The sequence below is a fragment of the Microtus ochrogaster genome, chromosome 24 (genome assembly GCF_000317375.1).
Source record: "Microtus ochrogaster isolate Prairie Vole_2 chromosome 24, MicOch1.0, whole genome shotgun sequence".
Classification (NCBI taxonomy): domain Eukaryota; kingdom Metazoa; phylum Chordata; class Mammalia; order Rodentia; family Cricetidae; genus Microtus; species Microtus ochrogaster.
In genome coordinates this window covers 20,392,663-20,407,019 of record NC_022024.1, presented here as the reverse complement: position 1 = coordinate 20,407,019, position 14,357 = coordinate 20,392,663, and positions in this window count along the sequence as shown.

Below are 14,357 nucleotides of genomic sequence, written 5' to 3'. Positions count from 1 at the left end.
TCTCTCTCTCTCCCCCTCCATATATTTATCTCTTCTAACCTGGCTATATTCTGTTAAACCATTGGCCCCAAAGCAGCTTCTTTATCAACCAATGGCAATAAAACATATTCATAACATACAGAGGGGAATCCTACATCAGATGCTATTCTCCCAGATATAGAATGTGGCCCATAATTCTGTCTGGCTTTCATTTGAGAAGTGGCTACTCCTTCACTTCTATATGACAGTTTATTGTGTGGCTGAGACTGTCTTCTGTGGTTCTGTGTCTGTCTTCTCATTGCTCAGGCTGTTTAGGTCTCCACTGGCTTTTGTTGTAGATGTCCTAAACTCTTACTCCTTTATGTGGTATATAGTTTATTATTTTCCAGTTTGACATTCTCCTTTGTTAGCTCATACAGAGAAGCTTTTAGTCTATGATCATGTCAAGAGGTCTCTCTGTAGTTCTTGAAGTTACAAATTGTACACCCATTTCTTTCCAAGTTGGCTTTTTTTAACCTTAATCAATTCCTTATCTGAAGAATTCAGGATTTAGAATCATTTTTATGGGCCCCATGGGATGTAATTGTTGTTTTTGAAGAAGAATTAATGATATTCTTGGTAAAGCATTTAGCTTATCATTAAAAATCTTAGAAATCAAACAATTTACAATAATTACCATCAATCTCCAGATATAAATTACGGCTCAAGGGATTGCTATCGTGTTGCCACAAACCTGCCTCTTAAAAACTTTAGACATAATTATTGAAAAACTAAATAATCCCAAATACTTGGCTTTTGTAACTGATTTTTTTCTGAATATCAATTTGTCAAAACTGATGATAAACACAACACAATTTGTGTTGGACTTGGAAAAGATCCTACCTTGAAAATCATTTCATATATTATTTACATCAGTCAACAGCATATATAAAAGACTGAACAATTTGGTGTGCAATGGGAAGGCTTTGATCAAAGAGAGATAGTGAATTAATCAGATTCAATAATGTACTCACATATCAAAACTTAGAACATCAGTCAATGCAAGCAGAACCATAAAAGTCTATTACAAGCCAAAAAAAAAAAAATACCAAGAAGATAAAAGAAAAAATCTCCATCTGGTGATTTAAAATATGCATATGCCATCCCAGTCACTATATTATTTACAATTGTTCTCCAATATATGTTTTTTCTGGAAATATCACACATTGGTAAATTTAAAAGTATTTGATATTTCAATAGATAGTAAGAAATCATTAAAATACTTAAATTATGATGGCAAAGATAATTATTCTTGTCATCAGTTTAAGATCCATATATGTCCAAACTTTTAAGAGCATTCCAGATAATACTAAATGTACACTAAGGCATTCTCTGTTATAATACATATAATTAGAAATATAATATACATATTAATATAATCATGTATGTATGTATGTGTATATGTATTTGTTCCTGGCATTTATCCTACTGTAGCCACAATTAACTTGATATTTTGATTTACCTTTTTCTTTTCCTCTTCCCTTTCTTCTTCACTCTCTCACCTATGGTTTCATAGTGTCACCTTACCCTGGAACAGGATTACAGTGTTTATTTTTTTTACTTGTTTTTTGTTTTTTAATGAATTTTATAAATGCTGGAAATTTAACTAATATTGAGGCAAAAATATCTTTTATAACAAAGAAAATTAAGTACCAGTGGCATAAGAAAATATCCCTTACTAAGAGTCCAATGCCAACTACTTGGGTGTATAAGCTTTTTAAAAAAAAAATACAGATTCAAGGATCCCAGCTTTTTATACCCCCAGTGTATCTCACCTTTGACTTGTAACTTCTAAGTTAGCTCTGGGCTAGTTTTTTATCCACACATCTAGAGAGGAATATAAATCTTTCCTGTAGTGACTGAGAGAATTCAAATGGGGCAGAGACTTCAATTGACACGAAACTGAAAAGCATGTCAGTTTTAGTGTGTTGTGTGTGTGGGGGGGGTATCTGTATAAAATGTATTTATTAACATGGCAAATGAGTCCTCTTAATGAAATGAATATTCCAAAAAGTATGAAAACATATATGCGCTCATGTTAGCTAGAACAAAGTGGTAACGTCAGTGAAGTAAGAAAACGCCTGGCAGGCTGAAGGAAGACAAGAATTATTCGAAAGGGAATGTTTGTACAGGTTTTCTGGGCTATGACCACAGTATTAGTATCTGTCTCCTACTGCAGAGAGGGCATCTTTCACCGGGGATTGTTCATCTCCAGTCTCTAGATTAAAATGCTTCTCTTTCTTGTATCTTTCTTGTATCTAAAATTTGTTCAAGTGCGGTGGACTCAGGATAATTCTCCCCGCAAGGTGACATGGTTTAGGGTGACTAACGGTGCTGATCTCAAGGACCTCGAAGAGAGAGAAACAGAAGTAAAAATCCCTAACAAGGGTTTACAGGGCAGGGCTGGGAATTTGTGTATTCCCTGTGTTCCCAGAGGAACTAGTCATATCACCACATGAACCAGGCTACCACCACATGAAAGCTAGATCATTTACTTTCTTACTGAAGAGCCTCCATCCAGTTTTTCCACAATGGACTGTTGATACATCCCATTGTTTCCTCAAGCCCCAGTTGGCTCCAGATCATTCAGCCCTCAAGGTTTTAATCTTCACATATAGACACAACAGAGTATTTATATTAGAATAACCACGCCTGTCTCTAATAGCCTATGGCTTTTTCCAGTTTAGTTTTGTACCATAGCATTATTCATCAAAGAAATTTTTTTTATTTATATACTAGTAGTTCATTCTATTTTATCGCCTGTTTGTTTTGGACATCAGGAGTATAAAATTTGTTCACCTTTAACTGTAATATATCTCCAGACTTTTTTTAAAGAACAAAATAGTATTCTGGTTCTATTAATTACTTACTCACTTCAATTCTTCTCCCATTTATTTATTTATTTATTTATTCATTCACTTATTTCTTGTATAAAGCCTAGTTTAATCTGTTAAATATTTTAATTATTTAAGCATTTTTTCTTGCAGAACAAGGCTAATGGAAAACCTGGTATATATGCTATATTTTATACCCATATAAAAACATAGTTAAGTTTATAAATAAATTTAAAATATTTCTTATAAGTGTCACCAAAATTTCAGTGTCTACTCCAAAAAAAGCTAAGATCAGTGACAACAAATTCTAGGAAGTGGCATACTGAAATACATTAATCTTTTATTTTTTAAAATGCACTGATTTGTTTTATTTAGTAAACAGGCCATGTATTTTAGATTTGTTCTGCTGCTGTAATAACCCTATGATCAAAAATGACTTAGGCGGTGAAGCTTTACCTGGCTTAATCTTCCAGGCCACCGCTCATCATTGAGAGAAGTCAGAGCAAGAATGTAAACAGGGCTGGAAGCAAAAAGCATGGAGAATGTTGCCTGCTGGTTTGTATGCAACCTCATTGTTGCTGTACATTTTCATACAGCTCAGGACCACCTGCCTTGGGATGGGATGACTTACAGTATTCTGGAACATCATACAATAATTAACACTGAAGGCAACTCTCCTCACATATGCCCACAGTCCAGTGTGATCTAAGCTAATACTCAATAAAAACATTTTTCTCAGACTTCTCTAGCTTGTGTCAAGTGGACAGTTATAACTGTCTAGGACACCAGTGAATCATGAATCAAAACAGTATTGCCAAAACAATATAATATTTCTCCACAGATATATGTCAGATATGGTCATTCCGTGAATACTATTGCCAAGCAGAAATAGAATCAGAAATGAATAAAACATGTTTGCTTAATGTTTTTATTTTTGCTGTTACTGTTTGTTTTGGTCTCGGTTTTTAAGTCGAAACAATATACGGTAACAATTATGATATTATGCGGTCACCATATGCAGTCTGCTGATGACATCAGCATCACGAGTGTTCTGGTCAATGCATGAAGCTGACATAAATCTATAAGACGTCTCCACCATCATGGTAGGAGACTACAGTGCAAGCTCAGAGAGGACACAGCTCTATGCTCGGGTGTTCGAGTAAGCACCAAAGAGGATCTTTAGAAACTAGGGCCGCCTTATAAACACCGACCTGGCAATCAATTCATTTGCACTTAGACAAGTCTAAAAAAAACACTTAAAACTGTTGTTATTATTCTGCCTTCCAGCAGAGAAACTGGAGGCACATCAACATTAATCCCTTTATCTTGAGAGGCACACCTAGCAAGGAGTTTAATTTGGGTTTTTCTTCAAGTATATTTCAGTCCTAGAATGCCTTATATTTTAGTAAAATTTAGACTCATGAGGCTTGGTCCCTTCCAGTTAAGCATATTCAAAATATGCTTATGCATCTGCCTTATCTAATATTTCATTAATACATATGTTTTCCCACTTTATGTGGACTTGTCATATCAACACCTTTCATATTTATCCAGTAACTTAATTTGATTCTTTGCTTGATACAGAAAATAATCCAAAGTCTTCACATATAACCATTAAATAAAACTTTTTAAAAACTAAATAATAATATACAATGAATTTCAAACCCCTGCAAGTCATCTTTGTGTGTTCCCTCATCACTATGTCTAAGGCTCTGTTGTTGCTTTTAATTTCCCCACTATTCATTGGTATACTGCATATTTTGAATAATAAACTCAATATCCTCACTATTGATTGTGCCTGTGGGTTTTAGGGATGGTCCTGAAAACTATGAATCAATATCTACCACTCCATTTTCTCCTCCAGTGCCATTTGGCTGTATGCACTTCAGTATCAACAGCCACAGGCTGGTGATAAATCATTCTATCTTCCAGCTGACAGTCTACAACCAGCTTGGTAGATTTCCCCAAGGGAAAGGAGAGGAGGGCAAATATCGGTCATGCTGTGTATTGCACCTGCAAGTGCTTACAGCTGGAATGTGCCTGCCTGTTCCCGAACAGAAGGAAATGTCCACAGAGAGCAATTTTAAAAGATGCAATTCAATTTTAAGTGTACCTATGCATTTCTGTTTAGGGACACTAAATTAAATTACCATTTTAACATTAACATAGAAACTATATTAATAAGGTGATCAGCACTTGAGTGGTTAAAGTCAGCCCAAGAATAGTTACATTTAAGAAAATTGGTGTATATAATTGTGTGTGGAAACATGATTAAACATGCCTTTCACTTCTCACTTGTGGAGACAATTTTATCAATCTCCCATGAAAGCAAGATACAAGGGTGATAGGAGTCCATTCTATAAATCACAAATGGTAATGAATATTGTTCTGCCTAAATGTATTTTTCATTTGATGTTGTAGATTTTTACATCTTTCTAAGTACTTTCAAACCACTATGCTGGGTGCTTAGGATATTTCATAGGTAAAGTATAAATTTACATCAATGATTCTCCCCCAGGGCCAACCTGTGAGAGACAATTTTAGATACCAGCTACAAATATTCATTGAAGAATGTCCTCTGGAGAAGTTAATATGCAAAGGAATATTCTTTCATCTTTGATCTCAACATAAGCCTGTTATGAATAATCTATCCCAATATTATAATTTATTGCTATAGAAGGCATATGTGTATATGTCACTCACAAAATATTCAACCCATGCCAAGACATTCCAGGACATCACCTTCCTCTGGGAAAAAAAAATGAATAAAAATTCGGTATTTAATTACATGTAAAATAAAAGGATAACTATGCTACAATGCATAGACCCAGAGAGGGAGGGCCCAAGAGGGGGGGAACTCATGGTTTTCTCTGAGAGCACTGGCAGTGAGGTGTGACTGGGAACTTGGGGGATTAGGTTGGGAGTGGATGGAGTGGGAGATTAATGAAAGAGATAACTGGAAAGGGGGATGGCCTTTCAGGGTCAGATAGACACCTGATGCCAGGAACACTCCTACATACCTACAAGAATGACTCCAGTTAAGACTCCCGATAGCAGACAGGTAGCCTGAACTGGCCATCCCACGTGATCAGATTCAATTTTCATCCGAGAGTATTGCTTCATTCAGTAACGGCCAGAAAGAGATGCAGAGACCGATACCAAACATTAGACTGAGCTTAGGGAATCCTGCTGAAGGAAGGAAGGGAGGGTTGTAGAAGTCAGATGGTTCAAGGACATGACAAGGAAACCCATGGAACTAACCTAACTCATAGGAAATCACAGAGTCTGAAACAACAACCAGGACACCTGCAAATCAACCTAAGCCTGCTACATATATGTGACAGTTGTGTAGATTAGGTCTACTTGTGGGACTCATAACAATGGGAACAGTGGCTGTCCCTAATACTTCTGCTGGCTCTTGGGAACCTATTCCTCATCCAGGATTGCCTTACCCAGCCGTAGCACAAGAAGAGGTGCTTAGTCTTACTGCAACTTGATATGCTACGGTTTGGTGATGCCTGTGGGAGCTCTGCCACTTTCTGAACAGAAACAGAGAGGAATGAATTGAGGGTAATGGGAAGTAAGAGGGGAGGGGGAAAGGAATGGGAGGAGAGGAGAGGTGGGAAATCGCGGTTGGGAGGCAAAATAAATAAATGAATTTCAATTCTATATCTAAACAAATGCACACCATCATAAACTGATATGAATATCTAGATTCTCATTTTTGTTCTGTGTTTGAGCCCATTGGTTTTCTTCTGAAAGGCTAAACTTCTTAAACTTTAAGACGAAGATATAATTGTACTCACTGAAATATGTTATGACCCGTAAGAAATACGTAAGGTATAATAAATTGAATAACATCAGTCAATGGCTGGTCCTCAAAAAAAATCCTCTTATCAATTCATGTCTGCTTTGTATTTGCAGATATTCAAAAATAAATCTGGCCCTATTTGTTTGGTTGCTTTATGCACAGTTTATTTTAATCTCTTCTTTAATGAAGGCTTTTTGCTGTCAAAGGCTATCATGCGAATGCTTAGTATCAAAGTTCCCTAGACTACTGTCTTTCTCAAAGGCAGATGCTAAATAAATCGGCAGTAGCATTCAGAACAGCAACCCAGATGCTTTTAAGTTCTGTGTGTGAAGCTGTTCCTCCCACGAAGAGTACTATTGGGCAAGATGCCAAAGGAAGGTCCCTAAGGCAATTAGCTGCTTCTGAGTTCAACTCTAACTGTCTAGGAAAGCAAATGAATGCAACTTGTTTGGCTGTATACCAATTCAATGCAAAGAGCATGCTTCTTATTTATAACCACACCAGACTTCCATATTTCAGCCCTGTGGCATTCTAACAAGAAATCTGCATGATCTTTATCATTCATGGAAAGAAATTTACATTGCTTTATCATTAGTAGAGTCCCCTGCCAATAAAGTAAACCATTGGGCTTTAATGATCATTTATCTGCAATTATTTTGCACATGCACAATTACTTTTAGTGATGTATAATAAAACCAATATTTATGGGTCCCTAGATGTCACTTGCACTATGATAACTACAGTAAGCAGTAGAGAGCTTGTACTAGCTGGGTAAAATCATCAGGCTTTGGTTTAGTATGGCTGGAATACTCTACAAAATGATTGAGGGAGTGGGAAACAGTGTCGTTCAGTAAATTCGTGTAACAGAGAAACTAGCAAGAATTTTTTTTTAATTTTTTTTCAAAAGGATAGTATTTCAAGTAGTGCTGTGTAATGAGGTAATTAAACTAAAAACTTTAATAATAACATGATTTTGATAAAAAAGTTTCCACAGAAAAATAAAATCTGAACAAGTTATGCTTTTAAGAAAGAAAGATAGATAAATGTACAAAACAGTGGATAGTTAGTTGACAGACAGATAGACACCCAGAGAAATGACAGAGAGGGATACCCTGGAGACCAAATAGTTGCAAACCAGTTTTCTGTACTTACCAATCTGTTAAGGAAAGAATTATGTGCACTATTTGGTATGAATCTGACATGGCAGAACTCTCATTAAGAATAAAAAATGCATTTCTCTACACTTACTTCTTCATTTGTGTCTACGCAGATGATTTTTGCAAGTACACAGTCTTTTCCTTGATACTAGACTAATCATATTTGCTAAATTAAATCTGCATGGAAACTGGAGGGAGTATTGCCCACTCTGACCTCTGACTTAAAGTCACAGGCTTTTTTCTGCTGTCACCACCACACTTGGATTTTGAAAAGGGAGTTGTATGGAATAGCAGAAATTTCTAATCAGAATCTTAGGGATTTGGACATGCATCAGTTATCACAGATGTTGGCATGGCATTTTGCCACAGAGAGAAACAAGGTCATTCCATGCCCCATTATTGGGATTGCCATGCATAGGCAGTGGGCAGACAATTTAATGCTTCTCTGATTTAAACAGTCATTCCTCATCTTCCATGTGTTCATAGGTAGGTACCATTAAGCTTTATACACTTTGAATGCACAGAATCTAGTGAGTTATGCTATCTCCTTCGTTAAATTGAAGGAATAAAATCATTCAAACTGTAATAAGAAGTGTTTGTCAGTCAGTATATATCTATTAGATTGATGTATAACTTAAGTGTGTCTAGACACTATCAAATATGAAATCCTGGCCTCAAGCATTCTAAAGCAAGAGAACTTCTCCTTTTACAAGAGGTGAGGTACTAAGTATAAATATCTTTATTTTCAATTATAGGATTTGAGCTCTCTAATAAATTCTTTCTATCACTGCCTGGAAGGCACAACAGCCTTATGTGCCGTGAAAATCAATATATTATACTTTCTTTTAATTAGGAACTTTATTTCATTGTTTTTGGGGATCGTTAATGAGACCCCAGACATTCAAATTAATGAAACTAGATATTCAATAGATAGATAATGAGAAAAAAAGTGAAAACTACACTTTGTAAGATAAAATAATACGAGGTACACTAGACCTTCTTTCTATCTCCACTTTCTTTCTCTGAGCCTCAAAAAGCCTTTTAAAAAACAAAGTATATTGACTTAAACTTTTAAATAATTTGCTAGTTACAATGAATTCAGGAGTGTCCAATCTAGAAAACTAATAAAAAGCAATTCTTCTTTAAGACAACTATATTATATGTAAAAGCATTCTCTCTCACTTTCTTTCTCTCTGTCTCTGTCTCTGTGTGTGTGTGTGTGTGTTTGTGTGTGTGTGTGTGTGTGTGTGTATGTGTGTGTATGAGTGTTACAGGAGACTAACTAAACCTAGGACCTCAAATATGCAATCAAACCCTCTGCCACTGAGCTCTGTCCTCTGCTCCAGAACATTTGTAAATTTTAAATATACTCATGCTATCATAAAAATGGAGCACATGGTAAGATGAGTAAGAAAGATATTACTGAAAATAATTCTTCATTACATATTTTATATAATCTGAAAATGCATTAGAATAGGATTCAGTCAAAATATTTTTAACACAAACTCAGACTTTGACCTTTTCTGAGATTTACATATTTTATTATACTAAGGTGAATTCATTCAAACAAATGAAACACATATCATTCCGTAATGTATCCCCAAGTAATTTCAAAGGCTTTCCATTTAAAAAGTTAGAAAGAGAAACAAATACAAAAATGATACATTACAATTTAGAGTATCATAATCTGGGTTTTTTTAGATGAAGAATGACTAACAATAACTAAGACTGAATCTCTACGGAGGAAGTTTCTTAGCAATGTGTTGGATTGGGGAGAAGGGACAGGTGGGTCACATGCTTGCTGTTCAAGAAGAGGACCTGAGTTAGAATCATTGGCACTGAGGTGGTGCTTAATCTCAGCTCGGGGAGGCAGATGTTCTGAATGGCCTCGCTGGTCTAGTCTTGCTAATAGAGTTAATCAAAACTGAGCTACAAGTTCAGCAGGAGACCTGGTCTCTGCAAACAGAGACAGCAGAGAACAGCAGAGGAGAAAGGCACTGTCAGTTCATTAGTCACATGCAGGTCCATTCACAACTGTCTATCACATGCAATTGAAATGTATTCAAACAGCAAAGCCATCATACCCAGAAGCAAGCCCAGGACAAAATTCTAAACTTGGCTGCTCTTCCTAAGACTGAACTTCAATCGATTCTTGCCTTAATTCAATGTCCAAATAGCATATATTTAAATATTAAATGCATGCCTAATTATGCAAGAAGGGAAAACAACTCATTTTGGAAGCCACAGAGCTTAATGATAAGAGTGAATGCTGCCAGGAAGAAGGAGATCCCTGGAGACCTGGAGTCTGCTCACCATTGAAGTGAAAGGGTATGGACATATGGCAATCAAATTCCCAATCAAAATGTTTGGAGGCACTGCAATGTCAAAAACACTCTTTTGAACATCATCTATTTGGACATTCATATGCCTCCAGAACATATTGGCCAATGAAGCATATTTCCATTTATGTCCTGCCAAGTCTCACTCATTAGCTAAAACTTCTCATTTTGTAGCTTTTATAAAAAGGACTTTGGCTTAACTGTACCATGTTACAAAGTTAAAGTTTTTCTAATTCGTTTAAACTTTCGGTGTTACAAAAGCAACAAAGATTCACATCTAGATATTAACTTCAGTTATCTACCAGACCCAGGATGTCATTGCTGATAAATTTTAAAAGCTATTCCAAGGAATGTTTCTGATATTTTTCTGGCAAGAAAATGATTAAAATTCAAGAGTAAAGGAGAAATGTTACAAAGATATGGAATAAATGGATGTGATAATCTATAGTACAGGTAAACTCTAATAGAATATAAGTGCAGTTTGCAATGTAAGTAGTTACCATAGTTATTTACAATATTTTATATTTCATCTTGTGGTTCTGTACCACTTCTTGAAGTTTTGATAGAAAAAAATTGATCAAATCTTTTGTTTTGTTTTCTTCAAAAAAGTGCTTATTCCAGTAGCTGTTTTTCCCATTGTTTAAGATTTTAAGAGATCATAGACTAAAGGACAACATGTCCCTGAAAACAAACAAATATGTACACTAAATGGACAACAAACCCATAATTAAGTACAGATTACAATTGCTTGAAATTTCAAATTGGGTCATTGAGTTCCCATTATTTTAGGAATGGACATTATCAAAGGAGACCACAGCTAAGTGGCCATAAATTCAGTGACTGAAACCATGACTTATTATTTCATATTGTCTGGATGTAAGAAGTAATGATATAATGTAGACAGTTTCTCTCTCAAGGTTACATACACCTACACCTGATATCAAAAATTCAAGCTTGCTCTCATCTGGAGATCAGTATTCAATTTTAAGTTCCTAAGTCTCACTTTCTTGTTGGATAACCAGAGCCTTTCTGAGGTCTAGAGAACATAGACACCTATCTATACTTTTCCCTGGAAATTTAGTTTTTAAAGTCAACAGAAGACTCATTTTCAATTGCTGATGATGATTGAAGTTTGATTGTTATTAGGTCAGGCATCTCAGGATAATCTCCATTTTTATTAACTTACAATGAGTGAGTTAGATACTTTAGTTAATAAAACTTCTTCAGCCACATAACATAACACAGAGAAAATATAGCATCATTATTTACATTCAAAATATATAAGCTTCAGTTTACAAATGCTCATATAGTAGGACTATCAATAATCATGACAGAAATTATTAGCTCTGCTGTCATTGAATGAGCTAAGTAACATGTTTTGCTGTCATTACATATGATTATGCTTGAAAAATATTATACATATATAAATTTGATACAATTATTGTATCATATCACATGAAGGAGTAGCATTAAGGCTACTATTTATTTGAATTTAAATGACAACATGCCTACTCCTTTGAAAGTTTATATAAATTTGCAACTAAGAAGTCCATTAAGAAATAATGAAGTCACGGAGAAAACATGCTGACAGAAATCAAGTATTTTAATGCAAAACAAAAAATTTAATTGGACATTATCAAAAGAAATAATCAAATTCATCTTGCTATGAGAGATGAAAGTTTCATAGAGTTGCACAGATTCACATAGGACCAGTAAGGTGATAAAAGCCACATTGCCATAGAGTTAATTCTCTAAATATGTTAAATTAAAGTTAGATTTGTAAAACATCTGGAATTATTTAATAAATCATGCTATTTAAGAACCAAAATTGGGTCCTGACTCAGTACACTTTTTATGGAATATTATATGCTTATAGCTTTGAACTAAAGAAATGATTACATGCCAATCTTAGAAAATGAGAATCATAACCTTGACAAGTTGTTCATTTCCAGCCTAAGAATGAAATGTAATAGAATGTGGCTGGATAGTCATACAGAAAGATAAAAGATGAAGATTTTCACAAAGTGAAAATTCTACTTATCATCTAAAATTGAAATTTATGATAATACAAACATTATGAAATGAGTTTATTATCTTTACTCATTAATAGTATTGTGCCTGGTATTGCTATAAACATAAAGACATAAGTGATAACAATGTCTAACTAGGTATAACTTAACTTTTCTATGCATAACTTAGCCTTTTCCCCCACACATATTACCTACTTCAACATCTATTCTAGAAGTAAGTATTTCTATTTTCATACATTTACAAGAAAAAAATAGAGGGGTTCTCATATGTGAGAGTGTACTTCATGGTGGAATAACACAGTGATACTAGGAATCAGTCAAAATAGAGAAGGAAAAGAGCATGCTGTGTTTAAGGCAGATTTCCCTGGGGCTCCTCACATCGTTCTTATGTTTCCCACCCATACCGTTCTTCTTCCCCCTCATCTCAAATTTTCTACCCTCATACGTATGGATTTCATTTTACACACTACCTCTAAGAGGTGTTTCTTGTTTTGTTTTGCTTTCTTCTGATAAAGTAAATTTGTTTCTCAGTTTTCCTGAGTTATTTTTTTCTTTCTTTCTTATCATAGATCATAGTTTTCCTATGAGACCCCTGGGAGTTGACATTGGATACTGTTTTCTGAGCACCAGGTGAAGATGATAATCTGTCTGTAAATAAGGAAATGAATTCCAGGTAAAAATTCACAAAGCTGGAATCTAGCATTTATGCTAAATTTTTGTTTAGTGGTATCTATGCCTGTTTTCCAGTTTTACTAAACTCATGGAGTGTAGTTATTTTTAATGTAAGGTGCTAACCTGTCTACTGAATACAAGGGAATCAGTAAGAAAACCACCAAGACAACTGCTCCACTGCTAGGAAAGGTTTTCATTGTGGTTAAGAGAGTGAGAACATCCAGAGGAATCTGGAAGAATCCGGAACAAAGAGTAAGAGAGACAGACTAGACAAGGCCACCAGACTGAGTATGGTCAGGGCTTTCTGCTTAAGAGAAAAGACAATAGCAAGAAAGAATGGTGAGGATAAAAAAAAAGGGAATAGAAAAAAAGTGACATAGAGTTGGAGAGAGAAATAGAGAGAGAGAGAGACAGAAACACAAAGAGAATAAGGGAGAGCCAGTGCAGGAAGAGATAAAAATAGCTCATTATCAGGAGGGGTGAGTTGTTGGAGGGAGGGTAGGGCTAGCTGGGCTAGGAATGAGGACTTTGAAATAGATAACAAATATTTGTGCATAGTAACTAAGGGAGTCTGGGGCCATAAGAAGCCATAGGTATCAGTGAATGGAGCCATATGTCCCTTCTGCCAGAGGTAGGGGAAATGACCCTTTTTTTTTTTTCAGATGGAAACCAGTTCACAACTTTTAAGGAATGCTAGCTTTCATCTAATGCCCAGACATCCTCCTATGGTTCCGGTTGAGTTGGGTATAGACTCAATTTTGGACTGAGCCAGTGGATCTTCCCTTTTGGGAAGAAATGGGGTGGTACCCATTGGGTCACATACACGTACACACACACACACACACACACATACACACGCACGCCACACACGCGCGCACACACACACAGGGGTCAGAAGGCAGACTGGGTCAAGATAGAGTGGTTATACTTGGAGAGCTGAAGAGCATTTGGCAATGTCTGGAGACACTTAAGTTCTGATTCAGTTCTTAGGAAACAGCCTTTGACAGGGGAGGGAGAGACACTGCTGATGTCAAATTAGTGGAGAATAGGGATGTTTCTCAGCACTCTGCTGTATTTCCATCATCCTTGCAACAGAAAGTTAAACAGCCTAGCACATGTTGATATTATAAAAAATTAATTTTAGAATATTTAAAACAGTGGGATAAAGCTAGCACTCAACTACATCATGAACATGTATTTGCTTATTCTGTGCTGTAAATTGAGCATAGGGCTTGTGCACACTAGGTGAGTACTCGACCCCGTGACTCTGTACTGTGTATTTTTTGATTAATAAAAAGCTAATAGCTAAGTTCCTCAACTTCTTTTCTTTGTATGAAATAATGTAAATTTGTCAGATAATTTGATATGAATTACTTTAAACCAAATAAATCTGAACGATAAATGGAACTCATGGAGATATAATTCATGATGTGATTTGGCAAATCTATACAATCTATCCTGTCAAAAGCTATGAAAGATACATGTACATTTTTTTC